Genomic DNA, 20,914 nt, shown 5'->3' with positions numbered 1-20,914 from the left:
TTTGAAACACCCTCCCAAAGTTTTCTATTTCAATAAAACAGTAAAGTGGTATCCCCCTACTTCAGAACAGTTGCCCTCTGAAACAAGGCCAAGCCATTTCATTAACTTTGGATCATCAATTTAACAAAAACAACTTGTTTTTTTGTTTTTTTTTTATGCGAGGGTGCATGTGCAGCAAGCCTCGGGAAATTAATTCGTTTCTTTCTTTTTCTTTAGGGCAACTTCTGACAATTAGGAAGCAATTAGATGTCAAGCTAATTAAAGTAGCATTTTTTTCTTTATATAAAACAAACCTTATGTTCTGAAGTGGTTCCAATACATTCAAAGCACTGAAATTGGGCCTGAAAGAAAGGACTCACATCTGCCTCTCAAGGTCTACTCTCCCTGTAAACTCATGAATAATCATTGTCACCAGCTTATCACTGTCAGATTAGGGGCTTAGTATTACATTTTATTTAAACCTGATCCAGATGGCTGCCAAGAGATTTTCAGGCAAATGAACTGTGAGGCAGACTATCATCAAGCAACATTTTATTGTTCATGCATAAGAGTGCGTTCCAGGTCTCCAAAGTACTTTACCATACAGCTGACAAACTTTGTTGGTTTGGTTTTTTTTTCACTTTGGCGCCTATCAACTTAATCTTCATCAGCAGTTTGTCAATATCATTTTTCTGAAGGTAGAGGAGTGCTGTCTATGACCCATCATTCATCAGATATTTAATTTACTTGAATTTACCAAGTCATTCAATTAACAAGTTAAAAAACAGAAGCAGGAGTCATGAAGTTATGCATGTCTTTCTAGACATGCAGTGACTTTTCATATTTTGGCATTGTTCAAAAAATGTTAAGTCAGCATACCTGGAAAAAAAGTCTGTTTTCTTTCTATTAGTTTTTGTGTTTCCCATTGCTCAATGGGTATGCTCACCTGTAATAAGTCTGCATCCATCATAAGAATATGGAGAGATTCCTTCTGTAGTTATTGACATAAAATCATTTTACATCTCTATTTGCAGGTCTTTGATAGAGGGCAGTAGAGCTGAATACATAACTGCCATTTGAATAGGATATCACATTATATCTACATCAGCTCCCACTTGATTTCTGAAAGATATGCCCTATTTAACTTTTTTTAAACAACACTGTATGTGTGAATGTACATGATTTGCCCCTGTATAAATTAAATTAATGGTTGACTTTAATTTATGTCATTTTAATATTAAATAATATTGCCAGTTCCAAGCACACCTCAGAAAATGTTTTGTCTGCAGAGAAGTAGTTGTTCCAAGCCTAATCTTTTTATGAAATAATTTCATTGGGTGAAAAAAATCACTTGAGGAAAAAAAATTGTGTTTGTTTCCATCTTATTAAAAAAAAGACCCTCTTATTAAAATCAGTTCCATTTATTCATTTTTGTTGCATGTTTAGATTATTTTTGATCTTTAAAAGGGCTGTATTATTTCATTGCACTGGAAGTAGGTGACATGTTAATTGAGAAGAAAAGCCCTTTCTATCAATGCTAGCTAATGAATGTAAAATTTTTACAAAAGAAAATATTTCAGCTGTTACATCTTCTTATCCCACATCAAAAATAGTACTATTCCATTCTAAGATAACTATGCTAAAAATAATGTAAAAAGAGGCTTCTCATAAAACAAAACTCAGAAAAATAAATGAAAATTCTGCAATGAAACTGTTAATAAACTATTTTTTTCCCCAAGTTCCTTTCATAAGGAATTTTGAAGATACTGATTTAATTTTGCATTTGAGTTGGAACAAGTTTCCCATGAAAGCATCTGTGCTTGATATTTTACTGTGGTAAAGGCCAGCATGAATCCCTTGTGATATCTGTGACCTTCAGACTTGAAATTATCTTGTACTTAGCTTATTATTTTCTCTGGAAACACAGGTCAAAATTTTTAAGCAATGGAGGAGACATAGACACATTAACATTAATGGTGGATATGTACCTCAATCCCCTAGACAGTTTTGAAAATCTCAGCTGCAGATTTTAGATATGTTATCTTATGATGAACTACTGTAGTAGCATTGCATTTGTACACATAATGGAGCCATTATCTAATCATCATTGTTCCATGTTTCACACTCCACTTGAACTCATGTATTAGTGATTTTCTGCATGATAAGTATATTTTTTAGATATATTTGAGATAGGACATAAAGGCTGTGGCACATTATGATGGCTACAGAAATCCCAAGACAGTGTGAGAGTATAAAATCCTTGGTGGTATCCAGCCTGAAGTCACAATTTCAGCTCTTGGTATCAAACTAAGGCACGGTCTGTGGGAGTGGAAGAAGGCACCTCCTGGAGTATGAAAACAAAATGGCAAATAGCACAGCAAGACCCTGGAAGAGTAGCACAGCAAATATCCACACTCTCGCCCAACAGTCCTACTGCAGTGTTAGTGAACACACTATGCCCCCACTTAATTAACTCAGGAAGATCCTGGGGTGCTGAAGGGACTGCAGAGTTACTGTGGGGCAACAGACACTTGCCTCCTTGTATGAAGTCGAAAGTTGAAAGGACTGCAACAGATTGACATTTTCAGATGTTAGTAGGGGTCTTAGACTGTATGGTTTTGGCCCAGGGAAGAACCTCTGGAGAGTGTGATTTCAAGGGGACGTGCCCAGCAACTTCTAAAAGTCAAACCCCTATGTCAGCTCTTAAATTGACTCACCTTCCTATGAGAGAAGGCAGAGATGGGGAACTTGCCCATTTTTCTTATTTTATTATGGTCTAAACTGTGAGAGCAACTGGTGTGTGTGTGCAAACTAGCCATGTGCAAGCACTAAATAAAAAGGGGAGCATACAATTATCTTTGCAGACCCGGTCATCTCTCAAAAACAAGATTAAGAGTCACAGTATTGCACCCAGAATGGAGACTACGCTGCCTTCAGAAATCACCTTTACTGTATGTGCTTCTCATTCTTCTGTCATGTACTATGTTATGCTGTGTTAAGTTTTGTCCTGTTATCAATAAAAGGACAGAGTAGATAAGTTATCAAAGTGTATAATGTAAATTAAACCAGATTTTTCCTTGTTTGTAGCTTTCTAAGGATGGTTATGGTTTGTGTCACTTAGTATTGTCTGTTATTGATCTCGCTGTGGAAAAAAATGTCATTCATGATGTCACTACAAAAAAGTGCAGAGTCAATTTGAAGTGAAAGGAAAGCGTGGCAATTGCAGAAACAGCGATAGAAAACAACTCTGCCGTGAGTAATTTCAGCCACTCCCTTCCATTCAAACTGCAAATAGTACAATGGTGTCTCTTCCTCGTCAATCAAGGCATAAAATTTCTCTACTGGCACTCCCTTTCATGCACTACTTGAGTATTTTTCTCCCTGTCTTTGAGGTTTTGAATGACTCTGTCCTTGCCTTAATTTCCAGCCTGGCCTCAAATGTTGTGCCCCTCATGATGGTGGTGTTCCACCAACAAGAACATCATAAATGTCTCCTCCTCATCATTCTTCTGCCTTCCGTTTGCTTCTGTAAGGGATCATTTTCATTTCCTGCTTTTCTAGATTCAAGTCCTGCCTAGCAAGAATTTTTTGTGCTGCCAGAAATTGAGTCTAATAAATTAAAAATCTTGTAGATTCCCCTTGCCATCCCAGTGAATCTCACTGCACCCGTTTGAGCCCATAGACTCGCCAGGGTAGGTTTTGTGCGAGACAAATTTGGGCGCAATAGTGAGTGCTTGGCAAGCAATTAGAAACTGTGGTTATAAATCCATTGTCAAAGCTGGTTCTTGGTTTCCAAAAGCAGTGGAATACTTACTTGAAAGGTAGGAAGTAGCTGCTGACAGCATTGCTCATTTCTGTACATAAGTGATTTAAATGACACTTCATTTCTGCTGGGCTGCACAGACACAGGTTGCTGTCCATCCTCATAAGCAGAGCAGTGACGGGGCTTGACATTTCCCTTCATCTGCTACAAGCTGTGATGCTCAGTCATCCACCACTGGCGCTGTCTGTGAAACTTGTTTCTTTTACAAATCTCTCTGGATATACACTGCATTGGGAGGGGCAGACTTTCTTGCTGCTCTGGGTTGCAAGGAGAGAGGATCAAAGTTCTCAGAGCTCTGAAGTACCCTTCATTCAGAAATAGCTGTACCTTTCAAGCTCAGCACCTCTCAGGACTTGAAATATGCTCCTTGAATGTCAGGAGAGAAGTGCTGTGCTGGCAACGCATGCCCCAGCATCAGTATTTGAAGGTGTTAGCTTTCTTTTCACCACCTCAGCTTTTCATGCCTGCGTTCGTACTCTCATTTATGCGATGGGGAATCACTGCTAAGCACACTTAGTGAAATCCTGGGCAGCACATTTTCCTTATGATTAGTTTGAATATCAAACAGCTGTCGCAATGACACATTGGTGTTAGTAAAAGTAATATCTGACATTTACACAGCAACCTGCATCCTCAAATATTTTCTTAGAATTATGTAACAGGGAGGAATAGGCATCTCTTACGAACTCAGACCATGAAATGAAACCCTGCCATGCTAAGACCCACATACCCAGCAGAGTGGAGCTCACCTTGGCTCCACTCTGCAGGATGGACACAATTCCTGGTAGGAGTTCACAACCTTTTCTATCAGAATCCATGGCCAGTCTTTCTCTTATTCCTCTGGGTAGCATTCAAAATGGGGAAATCCCAAATGGCTTTTTGACAAAACCCACACTGTTTTATAATAAAGAAAATTCACTCTGGAAGAAAAAGCCATCAGGGATTCCCAAGCACAAACATAGCGATAGAGCCTCTGATCAAACAAGTCCTTAAATTTCTGGCTGTCAAGCATTATAACTGTATCTTATTGCTACATCTTTTTCCTAGGCATCTGCTCTTGGCCACTACTGGAGAGGGAAACAGGGATAAATGTTTAATCTGATCTAGTACAACAGTCCTTAGGTTCTTATGTATTATTTAAATACGTAAGATGCAGAATTTGAAGAGAGTCGAGTCTTCCACTGGGGCACCAGGCAGTCTCCGCATGCATGTGAAGATCCAGTCCAGCTTCTCTGGAGTCAGCGTTGATCCATTTGACCCAATTTAAATGTATTCTCCCCCAAAATTCCAGATGTCTGTTTATGGTGGAGTCATAAAATCAGAGACAGGTAACAGATTGCTCATCTGACTATGTGAAAGCTGTGATGTGTAGCAGCTATCTAACTAGTCTTTATTCTCTCTTTCTCCTCTGACCTTTCTCAGACAAAGTTAGACACAACCAAAGAGTGGTACATTATCTACAGAAATTTGGATAGGATTCAACTCAACTAACATTAGGTATTTAAGGTTAGGTGTCCAGTCCCAAGTCCCCGTTTAGGCCCTCTCAGTGGTCAGGGAGGATAGACAGGCTGCTCCTCTCTAAGGCACTCCATCCGTCTTCTCCGCTGACTCATGAAGGAGCCCAGAGAGTAACTCAGACTAGATGCCTTATTTTTGACAAGCTAATAATAGGTTACATGAATTTCTTCCACTCTATTGCTCATTCAGTTTGTTTATTTTGTGTTACAGGAAGAGTTTGCACCATTTTTGTGTGTGTGTCTGTCTCAAGTGGGTTGAGAAATCCAATATATTGCATTATCCAATAGCGGCATCAAACACAAAATCCCCATCATGGCATCATGAAAGCTTTCTGTTCAAACCTACCGTGCGAAGTCACACAGCACTCTGGCTGGTTTTAAGCAATTTCTTGGCAAATAGTTAGAGGATGATCAATTAGGTCACTTTACCAGCTCCCCAAAACCAGCGGAGAAGGGATGGCTCCTGGGCTGCTGATTCTACCCTGTCTTTTCCCTGCAAAACCACATTGTCTTCCATGAGAAAGGAAGAAGGGGGGGTATGCTAGCCCAGACTCTCCCTCCTGCTCATTAGATAGAGATGTCTTGCAAATCTCAACATTTCACCTTTTCCACCAATATCATCATCCCAGTCAGGAAATGTGATAGCTACTTATCCTCCTGCCCAGTGCAGTTTGTACTGCTTGCCTGTGTCCAGCAAGCGCCGGCCGGCTGTGGTTTTCCTCCTACGTGACTGTGAGGCTTGCAGGCACTGATTACCAGATAGCGCGCTGTTTGGTATGCTGATGCGCAAATCGAAACAGAGCTCCTCAGGTGCTCTGTCTCTCTGTTTATTTCCAAACATGAGACAGCCAACTGGGGGTAAAGGACCTGTCAGTTGAAACTGAGGAATTCAATTTGTAACAAAAGAATGTCTTCAGGCAGTTGTTTAGACATATCACTAAGATACTGCAGATTCACTTTATCCTCTGCTGCAAACGGCAGAGGAAATTAGCTAGCTGTAGCCTCATTGGTGAGTTTATTACCTAATGCCCGGCGAGTGAATATCAAAGATGCTGGTGTTGCCAAGCAACTGCCTGAGGATGACAGCGGTCAGAGCGTGCATGAGGACGCTGGTAGAGGAGTATCGTACAGCTAAGGTCGGCTCGATTTACCATTGTGCGCCGCGGCGCATAATTAGCAGGATGGCTAGTTCTGTCCTGGAGATGTAAGCAGCTGCTTTCTGGTCGTGAGAGGTCTCCGAGAGCCAACGAAAGGTAAACTGGAGAGAGGTGGAGTAGCAATCCTCTGACTAGCACAATGAGCTTAAGAAGGAAATCTCCTTGCAGTCAACTTCAAAGTGTCGTAAATGCAGGACCGAGCTTGGTGGGTTTGCAAGTGCTAGTGGCTGTACGAGAAGGTTAAGCATGCCTAGCACCCATCTCTGCCTTTGAGCCCGACGGGCAGGAGGTGCCATAGGTCCTTACATGCACCTCCCTAACCCTCCAGAACTGGGTGTTTGCCCGGAGGCAAACGGTTAACTGGGAATAGCTCCTGATCCACAGTATCTCATGAATCTTGGCTGGGGATACTTTGGGAGACTGTGTGTCGGCCCTGGCCAGGCGCATGGCCAGGGCCATCCAGTTGGTACACAACTGATGTCCAGTGACCAGGAATGCTCCCTGACACTAATTTATTAGTACAGAAGTAATCCGTGATACTGCCTCCTCTACACTTCTAGTCCAGTTTTTCACCTGCGGAGCGATGGAGCCCCAAGTCCCCTTGTGTCCTTCTCAGGTGACTGTTAGATCCCACCAGCTTTCCCCTCGGCTGAGCGGTGCCACTGTCTTCGGAGCCACTTTGCTTGATAACTGGTCAAACACAGCAAGAGCCTACTACCCCAGCAGAGAGCCTGCAAAGCTGGGGGGAGTCCTCGTGCACCCCTATTCTGGACACGAGGCTCTTGCGCTCGCCATCCGTTCTCTGGCAATAATGAATCACATGACCTTGGGAAAGTTATTTAATATCCCTGCTTCGCCTCCTCATCCCAAATGGAGGTCTCATAGGCATGCTTGCAGTATTCATTATTTAACAGATAGTACCGCTATTTAATCTTTGTATTATAGTAGCATCTGGAGGTCTCAGCTGAGAGGCAATATACAAATACAATGTGAAAGACAATTTCTTCTCAAAGACCTGACATTGTAAGCAGAAAAGCAGCATTCCAGGGTGACTTGCCCCAGATCCCACAGGGGAGTAGTATCAAAGCAGTATGTCCCACCTGATTTTTTGACTGTTGAAATAACATAGCTTATGCAACCTTTACATATATAAATAATAGTATATACCAAAGAGCAGTGTTTACTTTATGAAAGAATATTTATGATAGCTCTGAGAAGATCAACAGGGTTGGAGAAGAGTTGACCAGAGGATAGATATAGGTAAAAACATCACTTAAAACAGATACATTTATAAGACATCAATGAATACCCTCTAAATATATTTTTTGAAAGGCCTACTTCATAAAAACCTGATCTGACATGAAACTGATGTTGTAGTTTTCATATTCATTATATATACTGATGCTTCTGAATTAAGTAAGGTGATAATATTTAGTTAAAATGTTTTTCACTGAAAAGTGAACATATGATGAAACCAAACTGTTTTGTAAATTCAGGTATGTTTTGCCAAAAGGCACATACTGGAAAATGCATTAGAAAACAATCAACATATTTGGCCAGGTCAGTTTGCAAATCAAACTTCTCAATTTTCCTTCCAAAACCATTTTTAAGAATGGTTTAAAAAGCTCAAAATGGTAATGGTGGGTTTTTTTATTTGACTGAAATGTGGAGCTAAATGAAAAAAATATTCAATTATTTTATAATTATTTATAAATATATATATTATAAATATGTATAATAATTTTTTTCAAATTTTTGCTTTCCTGAAAATTTGATGATGATGCAAAATGTACTGCATTTTGAACTATTCATATTTTATAGGATATTCTTTGCAGAATTACATTTCATAATTTCAGGCAGACTCTTTGAGTCTCACATTCAATGAATGTTAATGGTTTTCTATGTACGTTACTGTCTTGGTTCATAAAGATATCTCTAGTAAGGAGAGAATGCAAGCATGTGTTTCGAGTAGGGTGCATGTTCTTAAAAGCTGTCCCGAGCTGGTCCAAGTCCAAACAAGGTATTGTCTTTTTGCATTATATTTTATAGGTCTGATTAAAATTCTAATTCACATAGTCACAGAAAATTGCATTTCTCCCCTTTTGTTTTGTCAAACTATACCATGGCTTGTCCCCTGTGCTCATGAGTATGGCATCTTCCAGGCAAAACCCTGGTGGTTTTTTTGATCCAAAAGAGAAGATGAGGTTGTCCAGAGCCATCTGAGGTCAAAATGGAAACTTTATGTAATCAGGGACATTTGGATCCGTCTCCAAGGTTTGGACAGCACTGAAGGTGCTCTTTAACTGATGAAGCTACTCTGTAAGGTACCAATGAATCTATTAATAAAATTGCAAAATGTAGCCCAAGAGCAAACCCTTTTATTCCTCTGGATAACAAGTCCTTCGAAGTTTACGTCCTGGCAACACCTCATCTGGCACGCAGAATGTTTGGCAGGAACCTGGATATGCCCACTAGACATAAACCACCCCCCCGCCAATGTCACTCTGCTGGCATGAAATAAGATGGTCATAAAAGTAAGAATTTGCAACTTTGGTGAATTTTAGATGTGGTTTTCTTTATTAGTTTATTATTTGTTGCCTTATTTGGGATACAGCAAAGTCTACCAACTGCATATAGAAATAAATTGCAATACATGCATTTTGCATTCAGATTGCAGTCCAAGACCCACCCCCTCCAGCAAACACATGTTTAACTTCAAGTTGTTCACTTGCCTTTCAGGGAACTACTCACACTTAGAGAAAACATTTCTTTGGGCAAGTGTCTGGAAGACCGACGAAGGAAAAAAGTGCATGAGCAGCATCTTTCTGAAAGTTGCGGAGAAGGCTACCAACAAAAGCAACAGGCACCAGTTTTCCTTTCCATGTCCTGTTAACGTATTGTCCTTTCATCCAGTTGAATCCCCTGGCTGATGGGTTTTGGTCTGGATATATGATTCCCTACATTAAGAGAAACATGGAGGAAAAGCAATAAAAAGATTATTCCTCAGACAGCTTTTACAGAGATCTTCAGTGCAAGAAACTGGCCAGGGACCCTCAGCATGAAGTTGTCATAATTGGATTGGTCCGCATCCACCACATTATTTAGTATTGCCTGTCCTTATTGTGGTGTTCCACTGTGGTCCGTGGCAATGGATGCAGTCTGGGAATTAAAGACCTCTCCTGAAAATTTCCCTGAACTGTGACACAACTTGCTTATTTGGCCTTTAATTTAGATTTGTTCTATGTTGTCAGTCAAGGTCTCTGTGTGCATTCACAGCCAGGGGACAAACATCAGACTGACAGTGAAATGGGGCATGTAGGCAGTAGCTTCTGGCTTTCCAGCACCAGCCTCCCAGGCTCCCATCTGCCTTCCCATTGCACAGAGTGGTATCTTTATAAGGCTCCCCCCAGCAGCAGCTGTTTTGCTGAGGTTCACATGATGCAATGTTGACCAAAGATATTTCCATCAGTGAATGAAACAGACCTGTGTGAGGACTTCTTGGCTTCGAGTGATTGCAGAGCAACAGCAGAACCAGTGCCTGAGCTCCTCGATCACCTTTCTTGACTCCTCCACTTGGTCCATTCAATATAGTTTGGGAAATAATATTTCAGAACATGGCTGTTCTTTCTTATTTTCTTGCTGTAAAGCTACGCAAGTGAGGCTGGGTTAAAAAAGAAGGCAGCCGTGATCCTGCATTATTTAATGCTGTACAGTGTTTTCAGATACAGTTTATATCACTGGCCTTGGGTACGTGAGGAAATTGTAAGAAAAAAATCCCCCCCCTAATATCATCGCTTCAGCTGTGCTAGAATACAGAGTAGAGACTTTAAGGGTGGCTGAAAATTAGCCATCAAAACTGTTTTCAATAAGGGTATTTCTGTATTTTCTGATTTTTATGGAGGAAGGGATTTCAGAAAGTCAAAAGTCTCCTCTTCTGAATACTTGCATTTCAAATATCATAGAATCATAGACTCATAGAATGGTTTGGGTTGGATGAGGCCTTAAAGATCATCTAGTTGCAACCCCTGAATATGGTCTAGAAGGCTTGGGAAATTGTACATATGTTTGCATTTTCCATTATCTACCTTATCTGTGATAATTAACTGTTGCCAAGAACTCCTATGATTAACCACAACTTTGAAAAAGAAATCATGATAGAGGAAGATGGAACTCAATGGCAAAATGTGATGTGAAGTCATAAAAATGACATTCTCGTGAGGAAAATGGCAGTATTTCCTTATGAAGGTGTCTGGGTTATCTGAGAATATATTTGGGAGTTTTAGGTAATTTTAAAGAGGGAATTTGAGTACCTGATAATCATCAAGGCATTTAGGTTTTGAACTGGAAAAAAAAATTATGAATGTGGATTCACATAGTTCACTTCTGTATTAAAAGTTGAAAGATGATCAAATCATCAAACTTCCACTGACACAGCTGAACCAATGCTGGTCCAACACCCGAGATTTTTTTTCCTGAAATTCCCTAGTGTGAAAAGGCTGCAGATATGCTAAAACTAATATCTCAGAATTTAAAACTCTCAGGCTTTTGGGAAATGCAATTCAAACGTAAAACTAGATCTGTATGGTGGGTGGTTCAAAACTTAGATGTGTGGTTTTCAGTCCAAATTAATAATCAATTTAAAAGCATTCTAGAGGAGGTAAATTTAAATATAATGAATAAAGTACATTGCATTATGGGTAAGATAACTTTAAAAGCCACACAAATTAAAAAAAAAAAAAGGAAAGATGTACCAAGAAGAAATGAAATGTTCTTCTAAGCATCTTCCATGTCCACAAACTAACTCAGTTATTCATATCTTGATTCACTGAAGATTTTTATACCAAACACTTTCAAGGTCATAACTAGTTTTCTCTGTTTATTAAGTTTTGTTCAGCCATCAGAATCCTCATGAACCATGCAATCTATATTACAGTCACTTCACAACTGACTTTGCTGAAGTTTGAGCGGCAATAGTAAATGCTTGTTCCTTTTAAATAATTATCTATCCGTCTCTTCTACCTATCATAGAAATTTGTGTTTCTGAATATTCAGGAGCATGGACTTCTACTACGAGTTTGAGAATAAGTATAGCTTTAAAAGATTTTTGACAAATGCTCTGCAAATATCACTCAACATAGAAAATTTTTAGAAGAATAAATGAGAGCATGTTTATTTATTGCTACAAAAAATACTGTGATGTGGAAAAGTGACTTGTCTTAAATTTAAGATTAACTTTATCCCCTTAGCTTGAGCCTTTAATCTGTAGAAAAGCCTGGGGATTTATGAGTGTTAACAGACCTGAATTTTTTATTTCTCCTTCTTTCCTTTTACTTGCTCATTTTCCATCTGTGTGTCCCCTAAGAACCTGAGAGCAATTATTGAAAGGAAAGATATGGTGATTTATTTGATACATCTCTATTCTGCCACACAGGCAGCAATACAGTTAAAACCAAGGTGATTGCTAACGGTTTAACTGAACATAAAGTTTTGAAATTCAGTCGCACTGAGTTTGCAGTTGTTAGCAATCTGGAAATGCACAGATTTTTAAATGAGCACTGTTAATCTTATAGAACTGTGTCAGTCTATGCCCTGAGAGGTGATCGACATCCTTTGGTATTCAAAATTCTGAAGGAATTTTTCCTGTTGCCAATAAGATTGCATTGTTCTAATAATGTGCCAATAAGATCATTGTTCTAGATGTGAACATTTTAAAGTATATGTTGAAATTTTGTTTTGTTTTGTTTTTACATTTTACATTGCAGCATTTACAATTTCTTTAATACGCTGAATATTCTTTACTGAAAAATAAACTATTGGTTTGTGGTTCACACATTTTTCTGGTATGTGAATTTTGATTTTAATTTTCTAGTGGAGAAAGGAACTAAAGCAAGGTTTTCATGAGCCTCTAACTACTGGGTTGTTGTGAAAAGGTCTGTTATGTAAAGTATCCTCCTCTAATACCTGCATTTAAAGACTTTTAAGATTATTTCAGAGTGATTTTTTCCAAGACAGGACACCAGGTTCTGCATCCTAATTTAATTGAGGAGTTTAAGCTTCAAAGAAAAGGTGAGGTTTTAGGTACTTCTGTGCTTAGTGTTTCCTACTAAATCAACAGCTTCCAGTCCAGTACCTTGGGGTGGGGGGAGCATTCTTCTCAAGCACTGTGCTCATGTAGAGACTTTGTGCCCCAACACCTGGATTCCAAATTGAATGTTATGCCTGGGGTTTATGGTTTGTAACATCTGACCTGTTAGCACCCACATTCTTTATGAACCTAGTCGAAAAGAGGTCATATGGCTGCTTGTCCTTGCAATTTCACTGGAATAAACTAGAAAGTATTCCACTAAATTCAATAGAGTTATGGTGGTAGGATAGTGTCGTTGATAGCGTTGAATCAGGTTTTTCAAAATAAGTGCAGTTAGCACCTGCTTGATCTAGGAAAAGCAATTTAATAACTAATGAATATTTGAGAGACTTGCTGTAGGAATGTAAATGCACTGGAAATAGATTCACTCAAAAACAAATGGGAAAACATAAATTAGGGGAGGAAAATAATAAAAAATTCATCAACATAAAGACAGTAATAAAGAAGTACATTTTAAATTCAAGAACAGTATCTTTTTTTGAAATGTATTTCCTGGGAAGTTCCAAAAAAAACCCCTTTCCTCTTATGTCTTGGATTATCTGCTTATTTAGATCATCCTGAACAATTGCAGCTTCCTGTACTCAAAACTCACTTACTGAAGCACCTGCAAGTTTCTGTTTGCATTCTTTTATGAGGATCCAATAGGTGTATGGGAAACGTTGGGTTTGTTATTCGGATAAAACCAAGCACTTGCTGGGTAGCTTTGTTGCATATAGATGAATATTGGATGAATAAAGATTTATACTTTCATTCCCCCATTTCACCACTTCCTTTCCTTCCCAAGCTTACAAATCGCAGCAGACAGGAGAAAAAAAAAAAAAAAAAAAGGTTTTCTTAATTGCTGATTTTACCATGTTTGATCTTATATCCTGTAGAAGAACAGAAAGTTTAACTGTGGCTTTAGATTAAGCCAATACCCATAAAACCGAAGAAAAGAAATATCCGAAGATTCAAGTACTCTATGTGACATGAACATAAAATGAGGGATTAAATGGTTTCAAACTGAACACATGAAATATACCCCTTTTCTGAAATAAATGTTGCTAAACCTCACCACAAAGTTGAAAAAAGTAGGGGAAAAGGAAGGGGAAGAGAGGTGGGAAGGGGAGAGGAACAGGGAAAGGGGAGGGGGGAACATCTTTGCCAAATCAAACCAGAATAAAAGCTGGAAGGAGTTTTTTGTTATAGCCTCAGTGATGTTACTCTTGTAATTCTATTTGGAAGTGCGAAAGATAATTGCATTTTCAACTTTGAACCCTTGCCATTCATTTCTGTAGTGTGACCTCAATAGTCTGTTTGATTGCCAGCCTGCTGAGGTACAAAGAGCAAGACAGTGGGAAATGACACAGCAGAAATCAAATTGCATGAGTCATTTTTTTTTTATTATTTTCTTTATGTTCCTTCTATAATTCTGATGGCAGCAGAGCTAAAGTTAATGAACAGTAGTAAAAGCATCTGCTGAAGCTGTGTCAGTAGATTCACCTCCGTATTCACAACTGCAGCTCTGCAAAATACATCCAAGGTCTCTTTGAAACAAGTTTTTAAATGAGGTGAAAAGTATCAGAATTATACAGCTCATGAAGGAACCATATAGTGTTGTGGTACCATAAATAAATGCTGACATTTCCTCATTAGTAACTACAATATCAGTGGGTAAAAAAATTTGGAAATCCAAGGGTTTTTCAACCCCATTAGGCTACTATAAAATTTTTACAAGGTTAAACAAAATGAGCAAATGGAGCAGTGTGAAATGTCCACTGTGCCTTTTACCCAGATTACTAAGGGCAAGTATCACCTTCTTCCTCTCAGGGGTGCCAAGACTTTCAAAAGTAAAAGAGAAAAGCCCCATTGGATTAGTTTCTGGGCTTTGCAGCAGGAGGCATTGCTTATATGTAATTGCTCAGTTTCATTATTCATGGGCTAAGAGCAAAGTGCTCAGGCGAAAGAAAGTGACGAGGGCGGGGGCACTACAGGGAAGATATTTAAGGGTTGTTTCAATAAAATAATTTATAATAACTTATGAAAAATTAATTTCCTGAAAGAGGAAATACTAAGCATCTACTTAATTTGTGTGTGTTGGTATTGTCATGTGCAATCCATGTAAAGAAGACCATGGGGGACCAATTGCTTTCTCATGGGAATCACATAAGTAAGGGCAAGTTTTTGTTTCTGCTTTAATTTCAGTGCCTGCTCCTGGAAATTAAGTAGTGAAAGTGCTCTAATAGCTCAAATTCCTACAAAGGGTCCATGGGAGTGATTTTTCTTCTCCCTTGTATGGATGTGAACAGTGGTAGCAGCAGGGTAGCAGGATGCTGGGCCGTGAGTCAGGAGCTTCTTGACTATTCTGAGCTTTGTTAATCAAGTTTCTTAGGTCTAAATCCTTAAATTAGAAACCTAAATCCAATGACTCTTGCTTGGCTCAGACAGACTTCGGGAGCGGCTTGTCTGAATACTTTGGCTTGGGAAAACTGCTTACCCACCTTTGCTTTGATTTCCCATTCTAACAAACAAAGATAATTAAATGTAAGCAACTAGGAGCAGATTCAATAAAGATTTGGCTGCATAAAATCAGGTGTGGGTCTAACACAAGCGTCTAAGTTATAAAACTGTGACCTTTAGTCCCCCCTTCAGTTGCTACTTATCCCTGAAGGAGATTGGAAGTCATGGACACCCACTTGCCGTCTGCTGGGCATCCAGAGCTCTCTTGAGCTCATGCCCAGAAGCACCTCAGTCCTGATGGTCTGTGACACAGCATATCCATCATAACTAAATTCATCACGGTCCAGAAACCAGATTTATGTGTTTCTCCACTGAGACTCTGGCTACAGGCATATCAAATTGGATTCCCCTGAAAATACACCCGACATTTCGACTAAGTTTTGAATATTTTTCTGCACACTTGAGCAAAAAATGCAGAGACATCTCCATCTTAGAGGATGTTTTGACCTGATACTTAGGGAGGTGGTGGACATGGAGACAGAATCTAGGCTACTTACCCTCTAACTACTCTCAGTAGGTTCAAGAGTACATTATCTGCAAGAATGCTATGGGAGAGGTTGGCTAGGAGAACAGTGGTCTCAGGCCCTCCACCCTCTGCTAGAAAGCAACCATCCTGCTTTTAACCAGCTGACAGTTATTACATATTGTCTGCATTAGCAACCTAGAAGTTAAGCCAAGCCAGCATTAGGCATGTTTCCTGCTCAGAGGGGGTCCTCTTAGATTGCTAGAGTAACACAGAGGCATAACTTTAGGTGAAAGAGGGGTTGGGAATAGTTATGCTCTGTGTTGGTGATGGGAGAGGAGGGCACCCTGTGCTACCTTGGTATCATAGCCTCACTTGCACATCAGCACCAGGCTGCCCTGAGGAAATAAAAAAAAATAGGAATATTGTCACTACTCATGCTCACAAAAAAAAAAAAAAAAAAAAAAAAAAAAATAGTAAGCCGTTTCCATTCAGCTTCTTTTAGGAAAGGTCACAGGCTCTTTGCTTTAATGAATTTTGAATAGGTGCAGGCACCTGAAAAGGGCTTTATCGAGGAGATGTCTCTATTCCCAGAATTTTCCTGGTGAATAGTTACAGGCAATTCCCTGTTCAGTGTGTCAGCCTTAGGCATTTCCCTTGCAGAAAGTGCAGATTAGTATGAAGATTTCTATGATGTACCTTATTCTTCTTAAACACTGTGTAAGGAGCTGAGGAACCTGCCTCAGTGCTCTGGATTTCAGCTTCAGGAAGGCCAAAGCATCACTTTCTCTGTCAAAGCACGTGGGTGCTAACTTGGACCCTGTCTCAGATTTCTGTCTGGTTTTGTTTCCTTTAAAGGTCAAGGCTTTCTAGCTATAAATATCACAAAAGTAACTGAGCTGTGAATCATATGTAATACAAATTACAAGTACATTTACAGCCTTAAGACTGACAGCTAAAGAAAATAAACAGTTTTATCTGTGTCATGGTCATGACCGTATTTGAATCTATGGAGTGAACACAACTCTTGCAGGTGACAAAACACTACTGTTGATAGTAGGTGTGCAATGAAGAGATCTGCTGGATAGCAGGATGGTGGGGGGATGTTGGGGCTCACAAGACCACTCTGTGAGGTAGCGAGGACGAGATCACTCTGCCTTTTAATTCTCATGGGCTGGCAGCTCCTGACAATGCAGCACAGGTCACAGCTACTCAAATGTGCACTGTGGCTTGTGTTTGCTGTGGGTGGAAGGTTGTTACAGGAGAGGAGGCAGCTGACAAGTAAGGAGTTATGGCTCCATCATTGCAGAGGTCAGGGATCTCCAGCTCTCTGGTCTACATGCTGCTAATCCTTGCAAACAAAATGTTTCATGCAGCAGCCTGGAAATCATAATGCTGATGACATTTTTTTCTAAAGTTCAAAACGGGTTGGACTTCGTTTGCAACTTCCTCCAAAATTCAGATTCTTGATGTAAAGGAACCACTGCTACCTAAGAAAACTGGAACCAACTAGCATTTATTGAACCATGGCAATAATAAATAAGGGATCATTACTTGCAGTTTTATATCCCTTTCATTTAGAATTTTCCGTATGCAGTATAAGCATTCATTAACTCATAGCCTCATGATAGCACTGAGTTATAGCTATTTAACAGATAGAGGATTGATACCAAGAGACTAAGCAACTGGGTTATTTTCACAGAGGGAATGACTGCAGAGCCAGTGATGAAAGGATGCCAGAAGCTCTGGTATTATGCACTCCTAAATCACTGTGCATCATTCAAAAGTCACTGATAAATATTTGCCTTCCCGAACCCTGAGACATACTCCCCTTCCCTTAAAGTAATGTGGTGTTACCCACTCAATAGGTGTATTGTCTCTTGTAATTCATAGATCCACAGAAGGATATGACTGTGAAGGGTATCAGGAGGACATTTGGTCCATTTCCCCAGATTAGTCATTCCTGAGAGATATCTGTTAGGACAGGCTGTTTTTCAACAGTATGATACCTTAAAGACCTCTAATATTAGAGATCCCCTGGCCTCCATCTGTAAAACCTTTCCATTGATTTTCTATCCCTAACATTTTCAGTAGTTTTCATAAAGTCTGACCCACACCTTTCTTCTTGTAATTGAAAACTGTTGCTTCTCATCCTATGCTCTGTGGCCATAAGCACCAGATGTTCCTCCTCATCCCTTCGTAACAACCTTTCACACACTTGAAAACTGTTATCATGCCTCTCAGCCTCCTCTTCTTTACACCCTTTTGATCTCAGGGTCGCGTTTCCTTGACTTCTGACTGTTATCATGTCTCTGCCATGCTTCTCTGGCTGGTCTGCAACTTTCTAGAAGGTTATTGCCTGAAACCAAACCTGGGGCATACCTGGGGGCAACCGGACCACCACCTGCAGTTCACAATAAACCCAGCCGTTTGGCCACAGAACTGCTGCCTCACCAGTTGTTACTTATCTTCAGTTCCCGCGGCCGATAATTCCTGCCCGAGAGTTGCATTTGTCTCTATTGAATTTCACCGTGTTCTTTTCAGCCCATTCTTCCAACCTGTCAAGATGATTTTTGAATTTGAATCCTACCCTCCAATTTACTCGCAGTCCTTCCTAGCTTCATGTCAGCTGCAAATTTAATAAGTGTATGTTCCATTCCATAACTCAGGTCATATTGCATAGTCTTTTATGAGCTCTGGGAAGAGTGAAAGAAATCAGCAGACCATTCCACAAAAGCCTGTGCTCCTATGTACTGCTCAACTATGGGAAAAGTTTCCTTTGTTTTTTCTAAATATATCTGAGGCTTCCTTGGTTTATGTGCTCTTTTTAAAACTCCCAAGATTTTTACTCCTGCTTTATTTTTCTGAATAAAATTTTTAATATCAATCATTTCTACATAGTGGCTTTTTTAAGTCTGTTGCAGGATAGAGATATCAGATGTAAAACGTTAGCCACTCACATTGTGCAAGCATTTTTAATGTATTAAACTATGTAAATCACTAATACAATACAAATGCCACTAATATGACAGAGATTATCCAAAACTGCTGACACCAACAGTCTCCAAGGGAAAATTTCTCTGTGATCAGCTTTAATCGGGCCTTTCTCAGAAGCTTTTATGTAGGCTTCCACTCATGCAGGTCAGGGCATCTGCCAAAAGAGTATTTTCCTTGCTGTTTGTGTAGTGCAGCAAGTGACCATTTAGCTTAGAGGCAGGAACGTAAATCCTAATGTGTTTGATTTGCTGGGCCACGGTGGCACCTTTTCCATCAGAAACAAAGCTCTCTTCTAGTTCAGCTTACTCAGCAGGATTCGTAAAGCTGGATAATCCCATGAGTTTCAGCTGCTAAACCTGTTGCAGATATTTAATATAAAATGACAGAGCCACTGTTCTTTAAACTATTTCTTTGGTACTTAAAAAAAAGCTGAGGCCACTGACCCATCGTGAAACAAAACTTAGAGTAACAGTTGGTAATGGTATCTTTGTCGCAAACCTTTGTGATTTACGTTCATGAGCAATCTGAAGTTACCTGGGAAGCAGAGGATTTTAACTGAGGTTACATAATAATGTTTGCCTTGGCTCTTGTAAAAGGCACTATGAAAACCATTCAAATCTTTAAAAACATCTTTAATGTGGGAAGTAACAGAAGTGAGGAAAGGATGTGTTTCTTTACTTTTCTTTAAAATTTCACTTATTATTATTTATCTATATTGGTGATTTTTTAAAAGTGATTGCAAACGTGAATCCTTGTTTGCATCCTGGGTTACCCATCAAAAAGAAACTTGAATGGGTCTTTATACCTGTTGTATTCTACATGGGGTTTTGTGCTACTTTTGTCTGTACAAGCCAGCAGAGTTTTCTGCAATTCACCACAGCTACTAGACAGGATGCACCTTCTGTTTCACCCTCTTCTTATGCGAGTTTTTTGTCAGTGATGTTGCCGGTGCTGTCTGTGAGGAGATCTAAAGTTAGTCCAGGCATTAGCCCTTTGGACTATGCTATCCAGAACTCTTAACAGGCTGCAGGCTGAGGAGCTAAGGTGTGCTGAATTTTTAACTGAAAACTCTGCAGTCCTTTTTCACCCAAAACAAAAATCCTCGCTTCACATATTCTCCATCTTTAACAAGGAAGATATACCCCAGAGCATAATCTCTAATTTTCTGCTTTCATTTCTGCCAATGTCATTTGGTTCTATGTTAGAGACTTTTTTAGTGTAATGGCAGATCTCTTTAAAATTTGCCTGAAGTAATAGCAACTAAAGTTTGTGGGATGCCTTGATCCTAAGGAAACCTGAATATGTTGCCAAGAAGGGGCATTGACACTTACTGGCATGCATTTCTCTTTCAGACTGTTGATATAACCTTAAACAAGATAGCAAACAGTGCCAGCTGAAAGACCCAGTGTAAATAAATACAGCAGTCGAGAGGATGGAGCCATAAATAACACTTTAAATATGTATGAAAAGGAACTCTGGGCACAAGAGGACTTCTTAATTATTTTTCACTACTTCCTCTCGGTAGGATTCTCCAGATCATAGATGGAATTCTTCATATTCTTTTTGTTCCCCCAGAGGGACACTGTCATCAAAGTCTCCCTTTCTCTGATACCTCTGTTTTCCAAGGTCCATGCAGACCAGACACCCTGTGTAAATTAAATATTAGGTCTGGAGAGACTCTGTCCTGGTATCACAGGGCCTGTTGTAACCCCTGCAAGGGGCACGTTGTAAAACAGTCTCAGAAGCAAATGGATCCAGGGTTGCTGCTATGTTGCCAAACCACTTTGTATTCTTGATTCTTCTCCTGTATTCCTCAAGGGCTGGTCAGCAGAACAGTGAGCGTGGGAGAATTGTTTTAGAGATTTGTTGTTGTTATATGTGCCATCAGTTGTCAAGAGTGAAAGGAACTTGTCAGCCCAAAAGAAAACTGAAAAATGTATCTTGTATTTCTGCAGAGAAGAATCATTTGGGAAAGAATTGAGAAGAGTAAAGTTCAATTGTGATTCTTAGAATAAAGTACAAAGACTTTGAAACCAGCTAGAAGGAAAAATAACAAGCACTCCCAAACACAGTCCCTGCCTTCTAATTTGTCATGATACACCAGCTTAGACATATGGTTTTGCCTTTTTTGAATAATAGTCTAATATTACTGGCCCAAACTAAGAGTGAGTAATGTCTCACTTCTTTGAATCTTCACAGTATAAATCCACCAGCATAAATTCAATTCTCAGCTCGGAACACTGAATGCTAAAATCTACCAGTGCTTGCCATATTCCCACAAGAGTAAACAGCTGATATATGAAAAGTTTTCAGCTATATTACCCTGCGGGGAAC

The sequence above is a fragment of the Buteo buteo genome, chromosome 1, assembly GCF_964188355.1.
Source record: "Buteo buteo chromosome 1, bButBut1.hap1.1, whole genome shotgun sequence".
Taxonomy (NCBI): Eukaryota; Metazoa; Chordata; class Aves; order Accipitriformes; family Accipitridae; genus Buteo; species Buteo buteo.
Note: the sequence above shows the minus strand (reverse complement) of the source record.